The following is a 24,036-nucleotide window of genomic DNA, read 5'->3' as shown; positions in this document are numbered from 1 at the left end:
CCGACCACCCTGCGAACCACCGCCCTGCGCGAACCGACAACCCTGCGCGAACTAACTACCCTGCGCGAACCGACTACCCTGTGCAAACAGTTGATGTGATGGTCAACGAAGAGGGGGAGGGGGAGAGGGAAGGATGCTGTCGGGGAGGAAGGGAGGTCGGCGGTGGAAGGGAGGGGGATGCGGTGGTGGAGGGGAGGGGTGGGGGTTGGGCCTGGGGTTGAGGGGTGTTGGGCTGGGTTAGGGTTTGGGGTAAGGGTAAGGGTTAGGATTAAGATTAGATTAGAATTAGGGTTAATAATGGCAAAATCGTAAATAAAACTAACGACGACTTAACGTCCGTTAGAAAATGGGTATATGGTGCACAGTTTTGAAAAGTTAGGGGTATATGGTGAATATCTGAAACATTGAGGGTATATGGTGAATTTTTTGATTTGTCGGAGGTATTTGGTGAAATAACCGTATGTTTTAAAACCTATTATACACAAAGCTTAGACTATTCTATTCTTATTTTTATTTCAAAGATGGTTTACGACATAGGTACTAAAGATTTGATGAAACACCAAGTGGGGGAGGATTCGGATGTCTGGGCCTATAAGATGAGGGTTGCAATGGATTATAGAATCATGAAGGGAGAGCAGGGGTTAAAATCTGAGCTGTCAAGAATACATTTTATGTTTCGATTGTCCCAGACATAGAGCCTTATCGCTTGGTACATCGTAGGTAAGTAGAACTGTGGTCCGAAGAGAGGTATTTTAAAAGAGAAAAGCATACTTATTGGAACCAGTACCTTCCTACTGAAAAACATTTCTTAGCTGACCTCAAATACTGCGAGAATGAGTGGAAGATTCGCGAAACAAGAGGTTTAAACCCTTCTACTTCATCACCATCATCCCGAAGAACCTACCATGTGGAGAAAGCTAGGGAGCTTGAGCTGTAGATGGAAGTTCTAAGAACCCACGGGTCAAAACTGAACCACAAACGCCATCTAGAGTTGCAAAGAGGCCAAAACACCAAGCGTTTGAGGATGAGCTAGTACATGAGACCTTCCAAAACCTTAACACCATCACCTACATTTCTAATGATAAGAGGAACAATGGGACTTCTACCGCAGTAGTTGACGGAGATCAGACTACATCGGTATTAGATTGGGAAAATGAGGAAGATGAAGACCCTAATGGAATGAGCCTATTGAGGAAGAAGAACCTATTAAGGCAGATCCCATAGAAGAGGCAGAGGAGCCTATTGTGGAAAAGGAACCTATTGAGGAAGAGGAACCCATGAAAGAGGAAAAACCCCTGGAAAAAAAGAAACCCATTGAAGACGACGAGCCTAAGGAGGATGAAGCTGATATGGAAGAAGAAATAGAGAATCCTAAGTCAGATGATGAAGCTCTCCGCCATAGTCCATAGTTTCCTCTGGTCACATATTTAGGATTAGAATATCGTTTTATTTTGTCATATTCTTATTTATTTCAGTGTTACTAAGGCTTGCATGTCGAACATAAATAAATACTGAAAGCCTTGTTCGGCATGCAAGCCTTATTAACACTGAAATAAATAAACAAATGAATATGACAAAAATAAAACGATATTCTGATTCTAAATATGTGACCAGAGAAAACTATGGACTATGGTGAAAAACTTCATCATCTGACTCAGGATCCTCTATTCCTTTTTCCATGTCAGCTTCATCCTCAATGGGTTTCTCTTCTTTCAGGAATTCTTCATCTTTCATGGGTTCCTCTTCTTCCAGGATTCTTCCTCTTTCATGGGTTCCTCTTCCTCGATATGCTCCTCTTATAAGCTCCTCTACCTCTTCCATGTTATCTGCCTCAATAGGTTCTTCTTCCTCAATAGACTCATTTCTATTATGGTCCCCATATTCCTCATTTCCCCATCTAATATCGATGTAGTCTGATCCCAATCAACTACTCCAGTAAAAGTCCTATTGTTCCTCTTATCATCAGAAATGTAAGTGATGGTTCTAAGGTTTTGAAAGGTCTCAAGTACTCGCTCGTCCTCAAACGTTTGGTATTTTGGCCTCTTTGCAACTCTAGGTGATGTTTGTGGTTCAGGTTTGACCCTTGGATTCTTAGAACTTCCATCTACAGCCTAGCTCCCGAGCTTTCCCCCACATGGTAAGTTCTTCGGCCTGATGATGATGAAGTACAAAGATTTAAACCTCTTGTTTCGCGGATCTTCCACTCATTCTCGCAGTATTTGAGGTCAGCCAAGAAATCTTTTTCGGTAGGAAAATACTGGTTCCAATAAATATGCTTCTCTCTGTTAAAATACTCCTCTTCTGACCACAGATCTACATACCTAGGATGTACAAAGCGATAAGGCTTTATTACATAAAATGTATTCTTGACGACTCAGACTTTAACCCCTACTCTCCCTGCATGATTCTATATCCATTGCAACCTTCATCTTATAGGCCCAGACATCCCAATCCTCCCCCACTGGTGTTTCATCAGATAATCCTTAGGACCTATGTCGTAAACCATTTGCGGAAACAAAAAAAAGAATAGTTTAAGCTTTTGTGTATAGTAAGTTTTAAAACATATTATATATATATAAGTAAAAATAAATGCCAAAAAAAAACATAGATCAACATACAAAATTACCACTCAGGCGTGACTAGAACCTGAACGCATAGGATAATAGGAAAAACCTTACACGTGAATACTCAGGCGTGACCAAAACCTGAAGCATGTTCACCTAATATTCTGAAATAAGAATCCAGAAGTCCATAACCAGAATCACAAAGGAAACCAGACTTGTATATTTAATACAGAAAAATATTTATATATATGAAGGCAAGAAATGATGAAGGCACCCATACGAGTCCGTAATCCCCCCTCACAACCTATGACCAACAATGACATCAAATATTGCAAATAGACCATGAATGATGACATGAGTAACATGACATCTGAAACGGCAAATAGACCATGAAATGATGACATGAGAGAAAACCGTAATTTTTGAAGCCAGGTATAATATAACGTTCCTTTTAGTCAATAGGAAACCTCCATATTCCTAAATCCTGACAAACATTCGTGGCAATCAGAAGCTATCAGCTGGATTAGCCAATAAAAAAACACAAACAAAAGAATATATCATGCATTCATGCATGAGAAGCCAAAAGCCAATAGATAAACTATTGTGATCAGAAATCAGAATCCACCAAGAGCATATCTAGAATTTCCACTGAAAATTCAGAAAAAAATAGCCTCAATGCAGAATGTGTAACCATAAAACTTACAATGAAATGTATGAAGCTTATACAATCAACATCCTGATTCGATAACAAAGTGAGTCCAAGATTGATATACTTTGCGCAGAGTCAGCTTAAGCCATCAAAGCAGAGCACAGGAAATTATAGCTGCATTTAAGTTCTACTTGAGTTGGTAGGCCTTGGAGGAAAGTATAGAGCCCGAAGCACCACAGATAGAATGATAATTTACAGATACCTAAACTACACCGATCTAATTAAGACAGAAACCAAAAGAATCAAGCCTCAGATATGCCAAAAGTATTCTAAGAAGTGTCTAGAGGATAATTAGCCTAGGCCTGAACCAAACACCGCATGATAGATAGTAAACTGGAGTTAAGGGAACAAACATCAAATCTGAGGAACCTTTGGTCAAAACAAACATTTGCTGATCTTTCTCAGGTGAGGAGTAAATCTATAAAAATCAAAATTAAATGATTATAACAGCTCCAAATCACTCCCATGAAGCAACATATGCAAATGGATCATTTTTGTGATCATGTAGCCAGGCGAAATTTGGAAGAACAAATGAAAAACTATAAAAAACACCATCCTAAATGGATCTTCATGTACAAAGTAGCCAACAGATATCCAGAACATAGGACTTCGAACCTCACACCACAATTTCCCAAAGTACACAGTATATACTGTAAGAACATAGTTAATTACAGCTTGTTCATATACTCCAAATCATAACAGCACCACCCATGACGATGCAGATAAACAGCTAACATAGTCTTAAAAGAAGTTGAGATAGAGCACAGCAGGGCTTGTCCCTTAAGTGACCACAACTAGCAACCAAGAGACAGACTACACATACATTTCTTCTAGCAACATAAGTAATAACGTAGTATATATAAGCCATTGTAAACACAAAGAAAGTCGAGCCAATAACCATGACCTAAATTCACCTATGATTTTTATTCCACCGAACCTTCCCATAAAAGCATTCCAGAGCCATAGAAAAGAAAGCAACCAGATGAATGAAAAACACAAATGAAAGAACAGAAATGACCCAGATTTGGAAGTGTAGGATGAAAGCACACACACCAGAAACAAGTATATCTAATATAAGAGCTCAGGCATCCTTAAATAACACATGAAAAAGAATATGCAAGTACTTACATTAGCAAGTCAATCAAACAGACGGCAAAAGAGCACGCACAAAAAAAAAACGAGAAACTCTTCTTCTCAAATCAGCAGAAGACCATAATACACACACGTTCTACAACCAAAAGACTACCAACAACTGACAAAAATAGTGCATTAAAATTCAGCTACAGTTCTTCATCCAACATCTTCCTCAAACATCAAGGAGCCTACAACCAAGAACCACCAAAATCCAACTTTCCTGTGATTAAACTAAACAACGTGTAATATGCAGCAGCAAGGGTTTATGCAGTGAAACTACATATTTCTGAATCAGAAAAACCTCCCGATCCAGAAACGATTGGGTTCGGAATTTTGGAAGTAGGAAAAGTCCAACCCCATAACACGGGCATGTGCCTACACACACCAATTCAGGACAAAACCAAGAGCTAAAAATGGACAAGCAAAAGCTCAGTTTGTAATCATAGCATCACATTCAAATTTGTTTTTTCAAGAAGGAACCTGCTTAAGTAAAACTGAAAAGGTGAAATATATATCTGTAAAGAAGAAAAAAAAATATTTACATCGCAAAATCACAGCAGGTGAGAAGCTGACCAATGACCTCAACCATAAGATAAGCACAATACCTGGAGTCGAAAGAGAGATGGCAGCACCAAAACACCAGTAAACATCCAGTCACGTTAAAATCAACACCCCTAAAGCAGGAAAACTTGGAATATGCATGATAGATGAGACAACTAGTAACGTTAAAATCAACACACACCCCTAAAGCAGGAAAAACTTGGAATATGCATGAGATATTCAAACACTAAAATAGTTATATACCCGAGAATCAGAAGCAGAAACAAAATAACACCAGTAACCACTCTCATGTCGATGAATCCGAGGATTTAATATGACAAACACACAACATAAAACTGAAAATGAATAACTAACAGTGAAGACTACTCGGAGTCAAAAGAAAACCAAAACACCAGTGGAGATAGTATTGAGTATTGACCCACAAACAAAGGTTAGAACATGAACCTGATTCGATTCACATAAAACTACATCCCCACGAGCAGACCAAGTATAAAATCATCACAAACCTGAGGCATGACCCAACCACCACATTTTAGATAGCAACTTAAGACAGCAAACTTCAATTTAAGAGAACAAATCTGCGATACATACATTCCGGTCTTTAAATAGGGAAAAAGTAAAACTACAAGATCCAAAAGACTTGGCTTATCCAATTAAGCCTCACAGGTACAGTCCAAATCGTGTACAGTGTACTACATAGTCACACTCAACAAGAAATTCAATCATACATACCGGCTCATCCCAAAGCAAACTGGTCTCACTACAATGCTGGAAGCATGTACATCGGTTAGAAAGAAAATAAGAAACTAATTTCACCAATCCAAGAGGATTCGCGTTTGAAATAGCAAAGCTTAAGAAACATAGGATTCTAAACTCATACCACGAATCCCCACAACTACCCAGTATATACAGTAAAAGTACCAGTAAAAGTACATTCTATCGCAACTTGGACATAGTTCAAGTTCAGCTAGTTTAAAGTCGTGAAAGCATCAAGACCATCATTAACCATAATATATGAGAAACTGAAACAGAACGAGAAACTCAAATCTTTCAAAGAGGGCGCCCAGCAAGGGCAACTAACAACCACAAGACAAACATGAGAAATCAATCCAGCAAGACGAGAATAGCATAATAGACATTGACGCTGTGAAAACAGGAAGTCGAGCCTGAAAGGCCGTAACTTTGACCCAACCGACCAATATCCATATGATTTCCCTAAAGCCTGTATCTCTTGAAGAACTACAGCAGAAACAATACAAAAATCTCAATCTTCTTGTCACTTGATCATTTCTACTACTAGAAAAAACCCCATCACAGAAAACCTAGTCTGAAGAAGGGAAATAAACAGAGAACATAACATCAAGAGAGATCTGAGGTGCACTTACATCGTATTCTATTTTAGTGTAACATGATCCTTAAAAAACAATGGTAGAAGTAAACAGAGTTTAAAGCATATACCTTTACATATATTACAGAAATGGTAAGGTAAAAGAAGGAAAAGAATTATCTGTCTATACCACTACATCAGAGACAATAGGATGACAGATCGCATACTACAGGAAGTTTAAAGAGAGCGAGGCCAGTGGTACTAGATTATTAAAAAGCTGCAGTATAAGGGAAAAGAAATTTTCTGATTGCTAACCAGCTCTTGCAAAGGTAGGATAAAAGGCACCACAACCACTTCTTCAGCAATAGAAATCAACTGCCAAAGTGCTCATCAACTATTCAGAACCAAGACCAGACATGAGCGCTACCACGAATCCCGAAACAAAAATTGCAGCATAAGGGAAAACAAATTTTCTGATTGCTAACCAGAATATCCAGCTCTTACAGAGGTAGGACACAAGGCACCACAACTACTTCTTCAGCAATAGGAATCAATTGCCAAAGTGCTCATAAACTGTTTAGAACCAAGACCATACATGAGCACTATCACGAATTCGAAAAATTAAATACCTTAAGACGACTGAAAGACTATGCACAAGTACCAGAACTGAAGCCTCATTGACAAATGAACACCATCATAACAATCTGCAACAAGAAAATATCCAGCTCTTACAAAGGTAGGGCACACAGTACCACAACCACTTCTTCAGCAATAAAAAAAAGCATAAACAATCTGCAACAAGAAAATATCCAGCTCTTACAAAGGTAGGGCACACAGTACCACAACCAGTTCTTCAGCAATAGGAATCAATTGCTAAAGTGCTCATAAACTGTTTAGAACCAAAGACCAGACATGAGCACTACCGTGAGTCCAAAACATTAAATACCTTAAGACGACTGAAAGACTATGCAAAAGTACCAGAACTGAAGCCTCATTGACAAATGAACACCATCATAGCAGAAACAATCTGCAACAAGAAAAAAAATAATCTAACGGAGCATATGTATGGAGTATACCAAGAAAATGGAGGCTAACAGGACAAACAACTCTCTCTACACTTGCAGACACCTCTTACCAACAATATATCCCCGAGCCAACGAATTCAGCAGCAACCAAATGCTTTACAACAAGAACTAATTAACACAAAAACAAGAACAAAAAAAAAATCAAATAAAAGAAACAGAAAACAGCTTTGTCAACAGATGAAGTTACTAATGCAACACAAACCCTTGGAGAAAAAGAACTGACACGATATGAGAATTGAATAGTAACATGTCATCCCAGCAAACATTGGAAATAATGATTTGTTACCATTCAAGAGTCGTATTGTGCTCCAATGATTCCCCATGAAAACAAAACAGCTACAACCTTAATCAAGAACTTCCAAGGCTACAATGCAGAATCGCGTAGAACAGAAGAAAAATCGACAAAATGATCATGAAGCTGCAAAATTAATGCAGCGGATAGAATTACAAGGCAATCAGTCCGCGCCATAGAAAAGACTCAAGGAATAACTAATTAAATAACTAATCGAGTGCATCATCATAAAATGAATCACAAAAATATGCCAGAAATATATGAGCGTAAATCACTAGTTGACCATCAACATTTATTTCCCAGAAGCCATACAAGGTAAGAGCCCAACCAAGTAAAACTACTGACAAGTTTAACATCAGGATATGACCAATTAACCAGTAAACCAATAAATATAAAAACTAGGGACCTTTCAAACTCAACATAGATCAAAATACAAGAATACCACATATGTCCCCCAAGACTGAGAGCATACGAAAATAGTGTGAAAGCATACACCTGTAGTATGTTCATCTAATATGCTGAAATAAGAACTCAAACGTCCACAACGAATCACAAATGAAGTGCGAGTCGTATATTCAATACAGAAAAATATAAATATCAAGGAAAGAAGAAATGTAGGTAGAGATATTAGCAACCAACACAAAAAGGTATAGGAACAAACAGAAAGGAATGAACAACGTCCTTTCCCAAACCTCTTCCTTATCAATCAAGCTGCAACACAAAAAGAAATAGGAACAAACAGAAAGGGATGAACAACTTCCTTCCCAATCATCTTCCTTATCAATCAAGCTGTTTATAATTGTGTATCAACAAAAAGCAGTGGCGGATAAAGAACTGAGCCACATGGGTTCGAAGTTGTTCGAAATATAAATTCTAAATTACATTTCACTATCTAGAGATTCGATTCCTAAAGAAAAGGTTAGCTTTCAACAATTGTGCTTAGTGGAGATTCCATTTTTTATTACATTAAAAAAAATTATACATCCATGATATGAAACATGAAAAAAAAAAAAATGTATTAACAACTTAGCACAAATATGAAATCTTAAATGACTAATTGACAACGAATCAACACAATAACACTAATAAGCTCTTCGCATTTTGGGTGATATTAAGCTTTGTCAATAATTTGTTTTAGAAGTGATGTGTCAAATTCTTCCAATTAATATTTGCACATTAAGTTTATAAAATGCACATATAAAAATTACAAGAATATAGAACATTTATCATTCACATTTTAACACATATCATAAATACATATGAGCACTAAATCAAGTAATCAACATAGTTATTTTTTTTTTTGACTAAATGCATGATTAATTTATTGCTTAACCAAGGGAATTGGGGAGAGAATGGAAATCAAACCAAATTCATTAACCATTACCTTCTATTATTTTTGTACTGGGTGGGAGAGAGAGATTTATAGATAAAAAGGAGAGCTAAAAAGTAGATGGTGAACAAAGAAAAAATAAAAAAAAATAGGGTTTTTCTACATAGTACCCTTGTGTTTTATGAAATTCTATGTTGTACCCGATGTTTTTAAAATTTCCACGTTGTACCCCTAAGATTTCATAACGTTACCCACAATATCCTTATACACGATAACAAACAATAGATTTTGGGACTTTCTTACCTTGTGGGGATAGAGTAGGATGTTTTAGCCTTGTTAGTTGACCGAGGTTTGGGATATGATCTGATAAATTGAAAACTATGTGAGGTTTGGAGTAGGATTTGCTATTAGCAAGGGTATTTTGTGTGCCGTTTAGAAAGTTTAGGGGTACAATGTGGAGAGTTCAAAAAGGCTGGGTACAACGTAGAATTTCGAAAAACATAGGGGCACTACGTAGAAAAACCCAAAAAAATATAAAGAAACTAAACATAAGATAAAGGAAGACAATTCCCCTCAAAAAAGAGAGGAAAGAGAAAAAAAAAATAAAAAAAATCAAACAAAACATAAGAAGCAATGAAACAAAACATCCTTCAATGATCGAACCTGCGACCCCGAATAAGCGAACACAAGTACCCAAAAGACCAAAGTTTAACGTTGAGTGTCATATTATAAGATATCACGCGTGTTTCATATATATACCTTCAATTTAGTTTCCTTTATTTTTTAGTTTCTCACAGTTTTTTACCCGGATCCGCGTGAACAAACTGAACCCATGCTGGATCCACCACTAACCAAAAGCATGTGGAAAAGGAGTGAAGTCGTGGAGAACTATTAACGAATGAAGAGAACAGCACGTTAGAAGGAGCTAAGGCTGTTATTTCCCATCAAGCCTCCCTCAAATATCAAGGAGAACAACATCTGCAACCAGAAAAAACCACAAAAAAAAAAAGTTCCTCCGTAAGTTAAAGGCAAAAGGCTCCTCTTTTCTAGTCCCTCAACTAATAACATGCGCCGCTGGCAGTAATCAAACAAAAAGTAATATAATATGAACTGGAAGCAGAAAGACAGAGTCCAAACTCCAGAGCTATATTAAAGACATGGTAAACTTGGTGGTTTCTGCAAAGATAAATTCAGGACGGACCTCCAAAACTGGGACAGAGATAACTGAAGCCCAATTAAGCAGTACACCACAACATATCTACTGAAGCAAAACCTAAAACGGGAACCAAATATGTAGATACCAAAGTAAAGGATCTTCCCGTCACAAAATCATAACATGGCCACATGGGTGAAGGTTAATCAATGAGATCAGCCATAAGATGAACACAGCTAGAAGCGGGAAAGAAAGACACTGACACCATATACTCAGTTAAACATTCAGTAACATCAAGATATCAACATAGGCATCAAGCAGAAGATGGAACTTGGTGCACGATAAAAAAATATATCAAAATACAAACTGATACAAAGTTATATACTTCAAAAGTTGAGCAAAGTTTTCTGATTCATCAGCATTGCAGCTCAATGTCAGCATCACATGTTAACGAATTCAAGGATAATATACGGCATATATAACTAAATGACTTTGGTGAACAAACCAGCTTGCAGCAAAGTCCAGCCAAATCCAAAACATCATTCCAGTAGTCATGACAACAACTGTAAGATTATGACACATATCTGAGACACATTCACATGGAACTTTGTGTGAGGAATCTAAAATCATCTGAGATGAACATGAAGTACAAAACAAGGTCCAGAATCAGCTGAAATATCAAAAAGAAAATCGATTTCCATATTAGTACAGCAGATCTCCAAAGAGCTGATGATATACTAGCATATCATCTCCAAAAGAAATGATAGACAGCTTAAATCAGCACAAGACCTCTCGAAATCCATGACGTGCAGCCAATAGTTGATGACACTACAAAGACCATATCGATAAACTGAGCACAAAATCAGCAACCGTACAAGTCCAACACAACCTACCAATATGACATCTGAAAGGGCATATAGACCATATGACATGAAAGTAAACCCTAATTTTGAAAGCCAGATAATACAAAAAGTTCCTTCCAATCAGCAAAGCAACCTACATTTTCCTGACAGAAAACCAACCAAAAAAAAGTCGTGCATGCATACATGAGAAGCCAAAAGCCAAAAAAATTATAATCCAAATGTACCAAGAGCATATCTAAAATTGATACTGAAAATTCAAGAGTATAGCATCAATGAAGAATGTACAAGACGTCCCATTAGACAAGAAAGCATAATAATGTTAATGCAACCAATGCTAAAAATGTATAACCCTAGAAATTGATGAAGCCTCTACAATCAACATCAGAACTCAATAAGAAAGTCCAATATTGATAGAAATATTTCTTTGCAGAGAGTAAGCTGTAGCCCTCAGAGCAGGAGCTGGGATACGATATAGCTGCATTAAGTTTTGCTTAAGTTGGTAGGCCCCAAAACAAAATATAGAGCCTGAAAACATGTACCCTAAAGTACATGCAACCACTTACATGACAATATGAAATTGAAGCAGGACAAATTTAACGGTCTGGAAGACGAACATCTTTTTCTTAAGACTCATTATCATTTGCTGCCAACTACAGATAAAATGACACTCTGCAGATACCCAAAGTACTCTAAATCTTATTTAGACAAAAATACATGCGACCCTCAAAACATCAAACTCATATTCAAAAAATATTCTAAGAAGTATCTAGAAAATCATCAACCTGAGGCATGACCCAAATACTGCATCATAGATAACAAACTGAAGTTAACAAATAAACTTCAAACATAAGAGAACCTTTCAACCAAACATACACCCTGGTCTTTAGTTAAGAGGGGTGTAAATCTACAGAATCTAAATGAATTAGTTAGAGGGGTGTAAATTTACAGAATCTAAATGAATTAGCCAGGTTGGTCTTTAGTTAGAGGGGTGTCGATCTACAGAATCAAATGAATTAGCCTTCTCAAATAAACCTCACTTGAAGTGTCCAGCATACACTCCACAAGAACTCCAATCACCATAGCGAGCAGCTTTTCCTGTTAAAAAATTAATAGTCAACTCGTCTATGATATAACCTGGTCATACAACAGCATTGGAGACATATACAGATACACCATTATTGTAATGATGTAAAAGAAAAACTATAGCACACACCAACCTAGAAAGATCATGTTCAAAGTGGCCAACAAAAATCTAGAACAGGAGACTCCAAAGTACAAACCTACCATAAGGTCCCGGACTACCCAGCATATGCTATAAGAACATAGTCTATGACAGCTTGTTCATATGTTGCCCATCAAACAACTACTGGAGAAGATCCAGACAGAGTGAGAAACTATTTACGGCAGAGAAGGATGCCTGCATTTAATCAACCACGGCTAACAACCCTCAGACAAACTACACATGCACTGCTTGCTATAAGAGCTCAATCTAGCAAGGCCAGAATAACATAATGGATTGTGCATACTTTACATAACACATTTTAATTACACAGACTTCCTACAAAAAATTTCCAAAGCCATCCCGCAACTACGAAATCCAGGATAACCGAAAATTCCAACCCTTTCACCATTCCCATCATTTCTGATGCAACCCCCAATCCTGAAGATAGAATAATATCTGAAAGACAATCTCATATTCCAAAATGCACCAATGACCAATAAAATCTCACTCATTAGTCCAAAAAGAATTACCAGAAGGAAAATCATCCAGATAAATGGATTCTCACAATGCATCAGTCATTAGTCCAAAAAGAATAACCAGAAGGAAAATCATCCAGATAAATGGATTCTCACAATGCATGAGTCATTAGTCCAAAAAGAATTACCAGGAGGAAAATCATCCAGATACATGGATTCTCACAATGCATATGCTTACATAATGTCCTATAGAAAGTGAGCGATACTTGACTTTAACACCCCTGGAAAAAAAAAGGAGAATGTTCACTACAAATTGTTAACATATATTCCTCTTCATAAATCAAAGAAACTCCAATACAACAGACAGGAACATAAAGAGTACCTACTGAACAGAGATTGTAGCAGAGGACTAACACACCAACGCCCCAACTAAAGTTAAACTATATCAGAGAAAATGCAACAAAAAAATGGGCCAAATAATTAGTTGTTCAATCAAATCATATAAGAAAAGCACCTCGAACATAGAAATAAAAGGAATGTAGCTGAGTCGAATCAAAGATCTGAAAGATGTAAACCAACAGACTATCCTAGATGAAGATGCCATCTACTGAGGAAACAGGGGGAAGAAATCTTGTTCCAACTAGCATCTAATCCCCAACTCTATTGATGTCAGATCTAGATACCCAGGCCCCAGCTAAACTAGTCCTTCGAGTTCAAGCACTATGAGGACCCATCCCATAGATATACATTCGCCAAAAAGATGTGTATGTACAAAATCACAATCAATAATATTTTAACTTCTCACTTCTCAGCTTGCATGTGAGCTTCATACAAGCCATGCAAAATCCAATAACACCTGAGAATTAAAATGTAAAGAAAGAAGGTGGCATCAGCGTTGTCCAACATAAGGAACTGCAATAAAACCCTATAAGAAAGACTGAACGGCCCAAACCTGTCGCCAAAAAAAATCTCACGGCATATATTTTCACATTCATCATAAGGAGAAGCAGTAACTGTGGTAGCCAAGAGAATATCAATCAGCGAAAGAAAGCAAAACTTCGAACACTAAAACAACAAGAATCAAGAACCAAAGGCCCAATACAAGCCCCCAACAAATGCTTAACATAAATATTTCTCATCATTTCACGAAACCAGGATCAAAAACCACATATCTAGAGCTAGCTGGTTCTCCTCGAAATGCGTTGAGGCGCAGCAGTTGACTGCGCATCTAGGGGTAAACACTGTTTCGGTGCGGGCCGCGAGAGCGGTACCAAGTCGAGTAATACTAGATATGACCTCCAAATAACGACCAGTGAGATGATGGGGGATAAGCTTCATCGTCAAGAGGGAACAGCCTGCATCACCAGCTAAGGCCCCTAAATGACCGCTCAGTGATAAAGGAGGTAGGGGTGCAGAGAAAGCCAGGAGGTTTGCCTAGAAGCGCCGCCCTTGAAAGAGTGCGAAATAGCTCACTAATATCTAGAGGAAAGAAAAATCAATTGGGCAAACATTCTTCCTTGTTTTTAGTTTAACGAGTCTCATGTGTCATGTTGTGTATTCTTGCATTTGTTGACATGATAATGGTGATTCTGAGATTCAACCCTGGTAGATTACAGAATACTCTTGCTCAGGTTCTTCCGATATATCATATTGTGTATACTTGCATTTGTTGACATGATAATGGTGATTCTGAGATTCAACCCTGGTGGACTACAGAATACTTCTGCTCAGCTTCTTTCGATATATAGCTATATTAGTTATGGATGCATATTTCAAGTTTGTACTTCTGCTTCAGGTACGAACACCAAAATGACACCACAAAGAAAATATTTCCACATTACTGACCAATTACGGACCATGAAGCAGGAATCCATTAGCACCATATAAATGTACTAGCAAACTTCAGAATAATCAATCGGATATCAGAAGCGAAGAACAGACCGTTAACATGGAATAAAAGACGAACAAGTATTATAATTTGTAATCGCTATCCAAATGGAACAGTAGAAAGGATGAGGTGGCTAAAAACTGCCACCACTCTCACTTAACAACTTCAAGGGGATCCCACATAACACATTTGCTACCACCCCAAAAAAAAACGACAATTTACACTTAATCACAAATGCTTCACTTTGCTACCAAACATAGGTAAACCAACAATTTACTTCAGCGCATACATATAGAAAACACTAAAACCTCAAAACACAACCTCACACCTAATGGGACAATTGAAAGTAGATTCCCATAAGATAATCATGAACCTGAGGCATGACCCAAACAACATATGTCATGATGTTAGATAGCAAACTTAAGTTGTGACACAAACTTCAAGCTTAGAGAACACTTATGCCAAAAGATACATATTGCTCTTTAAATAAGGAAAGAGTTTATCCAGAAGACTTAGCTTACCCGTATGTAACAGTCCAGATCTCGTACATGATTACACTACACAAGAACTTCATATATAAATAACCGATTCGTCCTTAAACCACCTGGTCACACAAAAGTACTGGAAACCACGAAATAGAACAAATTGAGAAACTAAATCACCAATCTGAAAGGATTCTTGTTTGAAGTAGCAAAATATAAAACACCTAGGAGGCTAGGACTCCAAACCTCGTACCACAAATCCCCACAACTTCACCACTATAAGGTAATGGTCTATGCAGCTTGTTCAAGCTTCAAGTGCACCTATTTCATATACCTCTGAAGCTATGAAAGCACCAAGACAAGCATCACAATGAATATGGAATAATTAATGGAAAAACTCTTGTGAGAAATGAAACAGAATGAGAAACCCAATCTTCCAAAGAAAAATAACATCCCTACAAGTGAGGGCAACCAACAACTATAAAACAAATGTACACCTTTTTAATATGTGAGCTCGATCCAGCAAGGCTAGAATAACATAACAGACATCGATGCTAAGCATACAAGAGGTCGATCCTGTAACGCTGTAAGCCTGTAATTGGGAAGGAACTGAACAATAGTGTTTGATTACACTAACTTCTAAACTCCACATAAGTTTTCTAAAGCCATTCAGAACTTATAGAAGAACTCCCGCAGCTGGAAATCCCACACAACCATTTGCTTGCTACGTCATCATTTCTACTACTAGAGAGAACCCCCCGTCACAGAAAGATAACAATTTCCAACATGCAATTTCATGTCCAACAAAAACTAAAAAAAGCATGAGTCTGAAAGAACGGAAATGAACAGAGAGAAAAACATCAAAAGGCGTCATAATACCTTACAAGGCACTTAGACTGACAAATGAACCCTGAAAACACCGGTAGAAGTCAACAACAGAGTTTAAAGCATATGACATATATTAAGGGGAAAAGAAAGGGAAAGAATCATTTCCCACCCACTATACCACAATGTCAGAGACATTGCATCCAATATACTGCATAAATATGAATGCTAGAGCATTTTTTCTTTTTTGCAAGACAAGACAACAGAAGTCCAACTTGCATACACTGGATAAAAAATGGAATCCAATAGTCATGGGGTATTTGGAGGTAGTCAAAACTCTTAAGTCACCTAGAGCATATGATCTTGTCAAGAGTTTGCAGTAAGGCTCAAACTAGTAGCTCACACAAAACCTGAGGCATGATTGAGGCACATGGTAGATAGCAAGCTCAACTTCAGACAGCAGAATTCAAATTAAGAGAACCTGTCTATGGACATTGTCGGCCCATAAAAAACAACCTAGTCACAAAATCATAGAAACCTGAATAAATCCCTGCAATTACCAAGTATATGCTGCAACTTGCAAGAGCAGGAATTGCATATTGTTAACACTTCAAGTCCAGCAATATGCTTCAAGTCACGACACTGACAGCACCAGGCCGTCATTGACCAAAAAATATGAGAAACTACATGCGGATCAAACCATTAAACCTGGTCTTGCAGGAAACTGAAACAAATAGAGAAACTCAATCTCACGTAGAAGGGTAACCTCCCTTCAAGTGACAAGGAAGTACCATGAAACAGACGTACATTTCTTAAGATGAAACTTCCATCCAGCAAGACGAGAATATCATAACAGAAATCAATATTGTGCATACAAGAAATCAAACCTGTAATTGTGACCGAAATAATCAATAGTATTTAACTACACTAACTTCCTAAGTCCATTTAAATTAAAAACCATAGAAATCTTACATAAATAGTCCAGTAGATCCAAGACCCCGACCCTCTTGCTACTTTCTCATTTCTACCATCTGGACTCACCATACACAAACCAAACAGAACACATAATAAATATCAATACAATAGGATGACATGACGCGTACCATAGGAAATTAAAAGAGACAGCGACAAATGATTCTAGATTACTAGAACAACAGAAGGAAAAAGAAATATCCTGATTGGTAGGGTAGAAGGCCAGCCACTCCTTCAGGCTTCAGCATTAAGAATCAACTGCCAAAGTGTTCATAACTATTCAGAACCAAGACCACATATAAACATCAAACAAGAATTCCGGAACATTAGACTACCTTGGAGACAAATTAGCAGACATGAAACGTTGACTGTGCAAAAAGTAGCATAACTGAAGACTAGTCAACAAAATTCTCTACCAAATCAACATCGATCTGTAACAGAAAAATATGAGTCTGACAGATTAAAAAAATCTGAAGACCTTAAAATGCACTTAGACGGACACACATGAACCCTGAAAAAAATGCTGGTATAAGCCAACAACATAATTTAAAGCATATGACATACCTTACGGAAAGCGAAAGGCAAATAAAATGAAAAAAAAATTCATTTGCCCACCCACACTATCACAATGTCAGAGAGATATATATACATCCATAAGCTGCATAAATATAAATGCTGGAGCAATTATGTTCTTTTTTGCAAGATAAAGAGGACGTAAGTCCAACAAAAAGCATACACACTACGGAAGCACGGGCCAAAAACCACCCCAATATAGTCTTCAAACAATTAGAATTTTCACGAAAATCAAGGAAGCATGCACCTCGACATAAGAAAAAAAAAATTCCCTGCCGAGTAAAATCAAGAAGCCTACAATCTGGAATCATATAATTTACTAGTTGACAACCATTTCCAGAAGGAACACAAGAATAAGATTCCGAGCACGTGTTCCAAACAAATGTACCCCATTTCTCCTCAACTAAATATGATACATCAACACTAAGACCAAGCAAATTCGTAAAGCTCAAGAATCAATACCCGTCATGCCAGATTGCCAAGTATAGCAGAGTCCACATCTGTCAGCCTAGGACAGTACCGATACGAATATTCTGATTTCCAGCTTGCATGTAAATTCCATGTTGCAAAGTCCAACACCTGAATTTTGTAGGTGAGAAAGAAAGTGCATACTGCTGCCAAACAGTCCAAACCCATAAATAAAACATCTCACGCCGTAGATGTTCAAAACTAAAAGAAATATTAGTAGACAATAGTACACATACAAACTATGGGACCCACAGCATGAGTATATGACTAGATAACATTTCGCACAAGGATGAATTAAGTCCAAGATTCAAAATTTTGAGACATCCAGCTTTGTCCAATACAAGCCCCAAAAAAAATGATTTACTTATAGATTTCCCATCATATCTGAAGTCAAAGGATGAATCCATACATCTAGAGGCGAGCAAGTATATTTGGCCAGGGCAAACAGTAACAGGATAAAAAAAAAACCTTTAAATCATAACTCTTAGACCTGTAAAATCAAAAGCGGTAAGATCCCACACGTAGTATCAACTCGAGAGTCAAGGTGAGCAAGTATATTTGGCCAGGGCAAACAGTAACAGAATTAAAAAAAAACCTTTAAATCACAACTCTTAGACCTGTAAAATCAAAACCGTTAGATCCCACACGTAGGAGTAGTTTGGTTCATTATTTTTGAGTTTCAAGAAACGGAATCAATTACCGATTCTCTTTCTTTTTGTTTGGTTCAACCTCACATCAATCCATTACCATTACTTGGTAGTAATGGATTCCCCCAATATGTTACCTTCCCCTCCCCCTCAAGTAATAAAATTCATTACTTGAAGGTAATGGTTACAATTCATTTTCATTACTTGGCTTGAACCAAACACTCAATAAAGATAACCATTTTTGTTACCATTCTCCTCCTCTATTTGTATCCATTCCCTTTCCATTTCATATATTAAACCCAACGACCCCGTAGTATCAACTCAAGAGTCAAGACCACTAGATATGCCAAGTGAAATCCAAGCAAAAGATCTGTAATCATAAGATCAACTTGACCCCTTATCAAATGGACAAATATCATAAGCTATGCAAGACAAAAAACCCAACAAGTAATCTAAATAATAAATGATCAGCTCATTAAATAGAATCCAGTCACAACTCACACAACAGTCCTTGAAACATGAACGCAGGCGGTGAGTGAAACATTTACAGCTTGTACCACACATCACTTCTAACTACCATATTCTGCAAGAGCATAGTCGATTGTTAACACTTCAAGTCCACCTCTATAATATGCTTCAAGACCAAGTCATGGTTCTGTGACAGCACCAAGGCCATCGTTGACCAAAACATATGAGAAACTACAAGCATACCAAACAATTAAACCTGATTGAGGAAACTGAAACAAAAAGAGAAACTCAATCTCGCGTAGAGGTAAGAACTCCCTTCAAGTGACAATAGGTACCATGAGACGGACATACATTTCTTACTACGAAACTTCAATCCAGCAAGACAAGAATAACATAATGGACATCAATATTGGGCATACAAGAAAGCAAGTAATTGTGATTCAAATGATCCAAGAAATCTTACATAAATAGTCCAGCAGATCCAAGTCCCCAATGCTCTTGCTCACCAAACACAAACCAAACGGAACAAAAATATCATCAATACAATAGGATGACAGGACACGTACTACAGGAAGTTAAAAGAGAGCGACGAGTGATTCTAGATTATTAGAAAAAACAAAAACGATGCAACAACTCAAGGGAAAAGATATATCCTTATTGGTAGGGTAGAACTCCAGCAATAAGAAACAACTGCCAAAGTGCTCATAGCTATTCAGAAGTCAGAACCAATACCACATATAAACATCAATCACTAATTCCAAAACATTAACTACCTTTGAGAAAAATTAGCAGACATGAAACATGGACTATGCAAAAGTAGCAGAACCAAAGCCTCGTTAACAAGATACGATACCAGATCAAAATCAATCTGCAACAGTAAATATATATCCAACACTGCACAACCTAAAACAGCTTAGTTTAATAAATACGAGCGCTAATAGAAAAATAACAACCTAACACCGTAACACGATATGAGTATCAAATAGTAACAAATCACCATTATCGATCGCAATTATCCAAATAATGATTTGTTACTATCCAAGAGTCGTATTGTGTTATAATGATTTCCCGTGGCAAACAAAAACAACTACCATTCTTAATCGAATTTATGATTTTCCAGAATCGCGTAGAACAGAAGATAAATCGACGACATTATCAAATTGCTGCAACATCATAAAACGAATTACGAACATACGCCAAACTCTCCAAAAAGAGGAAAAAAAAATTGATCATCAGCAAAAAGAAGAGAAATCCGCAAAATTTCATACGCCAAAATCTCCAAAAAGAGGAAAAAGAAACTTGATCATCAGCAAATCGAAGAGAAATCCGCAGAATCTCGAACCATGAAAAACAAAATTCACTTGAAACTACTTGAGAAAACTTGCCGATTTTCCAACCACAAATCATGCGAGAATAAAATATAACCATCAATCGAAAACGTAAATTGAAGGAGCGATGCAAGAACGCAAATCGGAAATTCAGAAATCGAGATGAAATTAATTACGACAGAAAGAAGGCGTACCTATAAAATTAGGGCATAAAAAAAGTGAGGATTGAGGAAGGAGGAGATTATTTATAGTATCGCTAAGTATGTCGGTTATGATGAGGCGGTTTACAACTGTATTAAATTTGACGCGGTTTCGGAGAGTGGGTCAGCGTGTGAGTCTTTTTGTTGACTTCCTTATAAGGTTTATTTTAATTTTTAAGGTCTAATAAGGCCGAAGAATCCAAGTTTTGGGACCAATGGATTTTCTTTTTTATTCTTTTTTTGACATTGAATAAAAGCATACATTCTAAACCTGAAGAATTTAATATGGGCCTAATGGATTTGCTCAATATCATTTAAACTTAAACTAGTTTTTAGGTTTGGGCTATTTTAACACCTCGATATATTTTTCAAAATATTTTTTAAATATAAAACTAAGAGAATCATCAAACTATTATCACCCGTATGATAATGTATCGGCTTATTCAGAATTTTGCAGCGTAAATAATAAAAAAATAACTTTGAAAATAAAACTTAGTCAACTCTAAAAGTCAAACCAACATAATTCAAAATTAAAGTCAACTAATAAATGTAAAATTAACGCAAGCTCTCTAAATTATCGAGCCCATGATGCATCATCTTCAAACCTGTGAACGACGATGTTCTATTGCTCCTGAGAGATTGCTCACCAACTGGGTCATCATAGGATCAATAAGGCATAGACATGATCAACACATACACACAAAGCACGTAATCAGTAAAGCTGAGTACTACATAGTAAAAAAAAATATAAAACCTGACATGATACTAATAAATATTAGCAGGGATAACTAATAATATAATAACATAGCAGACTACTTTTACTGAACTAAACTTCACAATTACTAAGTTAATTAATCGATTTTTTCACCATGTACCTATGAGGTTTCTTAATATTCACCTGGTACCCTCGCGTTTTCCAAAATTCACCAAGTACCCCTATGATTTGGAAAAATACCTGACGTGACCCTACCGTTAACTTTCGGTTAAATATAACCCTAAAAAACTTAGTTAACCTTAATCTCTAACCCTAACCCCTAACCCTCCCACCACCCCTGCCCCTCCCCACCGCAACCCCTCCCCAACTCAAGCCCTCGCGCAACGATTCCCCCACCCCCACCCCCACCCCCACCTCTTGAGCCGATTTCCTTATGATTTCCCCTGACTTAGGGTTACTATTGTCAAATTCAGGTGGCCTGGATGGCTGCGCGAAAAATCCACTAGGTGGGGAGGACCGCAATGATTCCCCCAACCCCACCGATGTCAGTTTGAAGCTTAGGACATTAGGGCTGAGTTGAGCGGTATTTTTGTGAAATTTTAGGGCTGAGTTGAGGAGAAGAAGAAGAGGAAAGAGAGAAAGCCATCGATTTTACCATAGTTGGAGGTCAGAAGAGAGGGGGTGTTGCAGCAACGAGGGAATGAAATGGGAATTAGAGGGGAGCGCGGAACTCGACATGAGGTGGGGGGAGGGGACCGCGGAATTCGACGGGAGGTGGGAGAACCACTGCGCGAGGGGTGGAGGTAGGGGAAGGCGTTCCGCGAGGGGTGGATGTAATCCCCCACAATTTTAAAGGATTTTCATAAATATATTAAAGTATTTATGTAGTTATATTTAAATCCAAATGAGTTTGGAAAATGATTTGACTTTTAAAAAGGGTTGACTATTTTAAAAGTCAACTAAAAATATTTTTCATAGCTTAATAAAATTTAATGTTTTAATTAAGCATGTTTTAATAAGAGTTTTAATATTAAAAGTATTTTGAAAAGGAAGCTTAATGGAATCGAAAGCCCAAAAGTGATAAAAAGGGAAAGGTTATTTGATGACTAAAGTCCTAATGAGCCCATCTTATTAGTCATCAAAGTTTCATTTATTAAAATCTCTTTTCCTAAGCCCAAAAGGAAAACATCTATTTAAATATCCTAAAAACCCAAATTTTACCCTACACACTCTATTTCTATCTCCTCTTTCCACGTGATCTCTCTCTCTCACTCGGCGCTTTTTCTCTCTCTTCTCCTTTGCGTGCGTCGTTCTTCGTTCTTTCAAAGATTTGTTTCTTCTTCCTAAGTAACGTTTCTTGTTCAAACAAGAAACGTCACAATTCTTGATGACCGAAATTGACCCTGGTTCTTGTTCCGTGGCTGCTGCTGTTCGGCCTTCCTCTTCTCCATTGTTGTGGTTGTTTTTCTTTTCTTCCTCTTTCAAGATTCCATTAAAGTACTAGTTTTTATATTATTTTATGATTTAATTAGCATGTTTAATTTAAATTATTGTTTTAATGCTAATAATAATTTCGGCTATCATATATATTAGTATAATAATTTCAGATTTATTATATTAAGTTATTTTCAGTTTTTATTATGAAATTTATAGTTTTTAGGGTTTTTAATCACTAGAAACTATATTTATAAAGTATAAATCATGAGATTTGGTTAGTATATAATTTTATATGTATTAAATATATTCAGAAGATTTATTAAAATTTATAAGTGCTGTAATTTAGAAAATAGTATTTTAAGAGTTTTAAATGATTTTTAATCACTAGAATAGTTGTACTATACTAGGGATTAAAAATAACGAAAGTTTGGTACGTAAAAACGATTTTAAAACACGTTTAAGGGGGTTTTGATCGTTTTAAAGTTGCTGTAAATTTTTAGTTCAAGTATTTATTTCATTATTTTATTTTCTAGGCGGAGATTTCGTAGTGGGAGACTTTTAGCGCGTAAAAGTGGCCTACCGATTTGTTTATACAAGGTACGTACATTGTCTACGTGCTATGTGATTTAGAAGCATGCTCTAAGAGTATTTTTATTTATTAGTATCATGTATAAGACTCTATTTGTTCATATATATGATTACTAGAATTGTTTTTACATGATATTTGCCTGTGTGCTACATGTAAACTAGAAGTGTTATGATTATAAATGTTTGCATGGAAGATTGATGCAAGCAGGATAAGTCAAGTTTATTTATTAATTCGTGAGTGAATTAATGTAAGTTAGAGTGAATCATGTTTTACATGGATTCTTGAGTATTATTATTATCTTACAAGGACCGTGGACCTTATTTGGTAAGTTACAAGTTCTACCTATATAGAGGTAAATGTTATTGTTGACTGAGTTCAGCAAGTAAATTAGTAAAGATTAAAAAGGGAAATTAAAGGAGTCTTGGTTGATAAGTTGTGATCACTTGTTAATCCAAAGATAAAAAGAACTTCTGTTATGAATGATTGATTCTTAATTATGTGTTATGTACTTGTTGGTGTCAACACAAGTAATAAAATGTAATTAATGTAAAGTGCAACGAGAATAGGTTATAGACTTTAGACTAGTGCACGTCTAGAGTTGGACATTAAGGGTTGGAGTACACGGTGGTAGCCCATGGCTTTTCTAGGATTGGATTAATCACCATTCCTCATTAGTTCAAAGGTTCCTCGATATCGCAGGTCATTCTGGAATATGTGGTAGCTCCCGT

General features: G+C 36.9%; 1 long non-coding RNA gene across 50 annotated transcripts; it reads right to left on the bottom strand.

Annotated features, from left to right (window-relative positions):
- Positions 1 to 228: 228 nt before the first annotated feature.
- LOC104886583 (uncharacterized) lies at positions 229 to 20,716 on the bottom strand. Of its 50 annotated transcripts, XR_008968139.1 has the most exons (8): positions 15,126 to 20,716; positions 14,926 to 14,977; positions 13,522 to 13,572; positions 13,099 to 13,156; positions 12,905 to 12,997; positions 12,056 to 12,113; positions 3,508 to 11,059; positions 233 to 3,475 (listed from the first exon to the last, which is right to left on the bottom strand). It is a non-coding gene; the product is annotated as an uncharacterized LOC104886583 (long non-coding RNA). The 50 variants fall into 50 exon arrangements; XR_008968104.1 differs by having other exon boundaries at positions 3,508 to 6,689; positions 6,781 to 6,868; positions 6,957 to 11,059; positions 13,099 to 20,716; XR_008968119.1 differs by having other exon boundaries at positions 3,508 to 6,868; positions 6,957 to 6,999; positions 7,242 to 11,059; positions 13,099 to 20,716.
- Positions 20,717 to 24,036: the final 3,320 nt, after the last annotated feature.

This window comes from Beta vulgaris, chromosome 2, assembly GCF_026745355.1.
Source record: "Beta vulgaris subsp. vulgaris cultivar EL10 chromosome 2, EL10.2, whole genome shotgun sequence".
In the NCBI taxonomy this organism is placed as follows: Eukaryota; Viridiplantae; Streptophyta; class Magnoliopsida; order Caryophyllales; family Amaranthaceae; genus Beta; species Beta vulgaris.
This window is presented reverse-complemented; position numbering and strand designations above follow the sequence as displayed.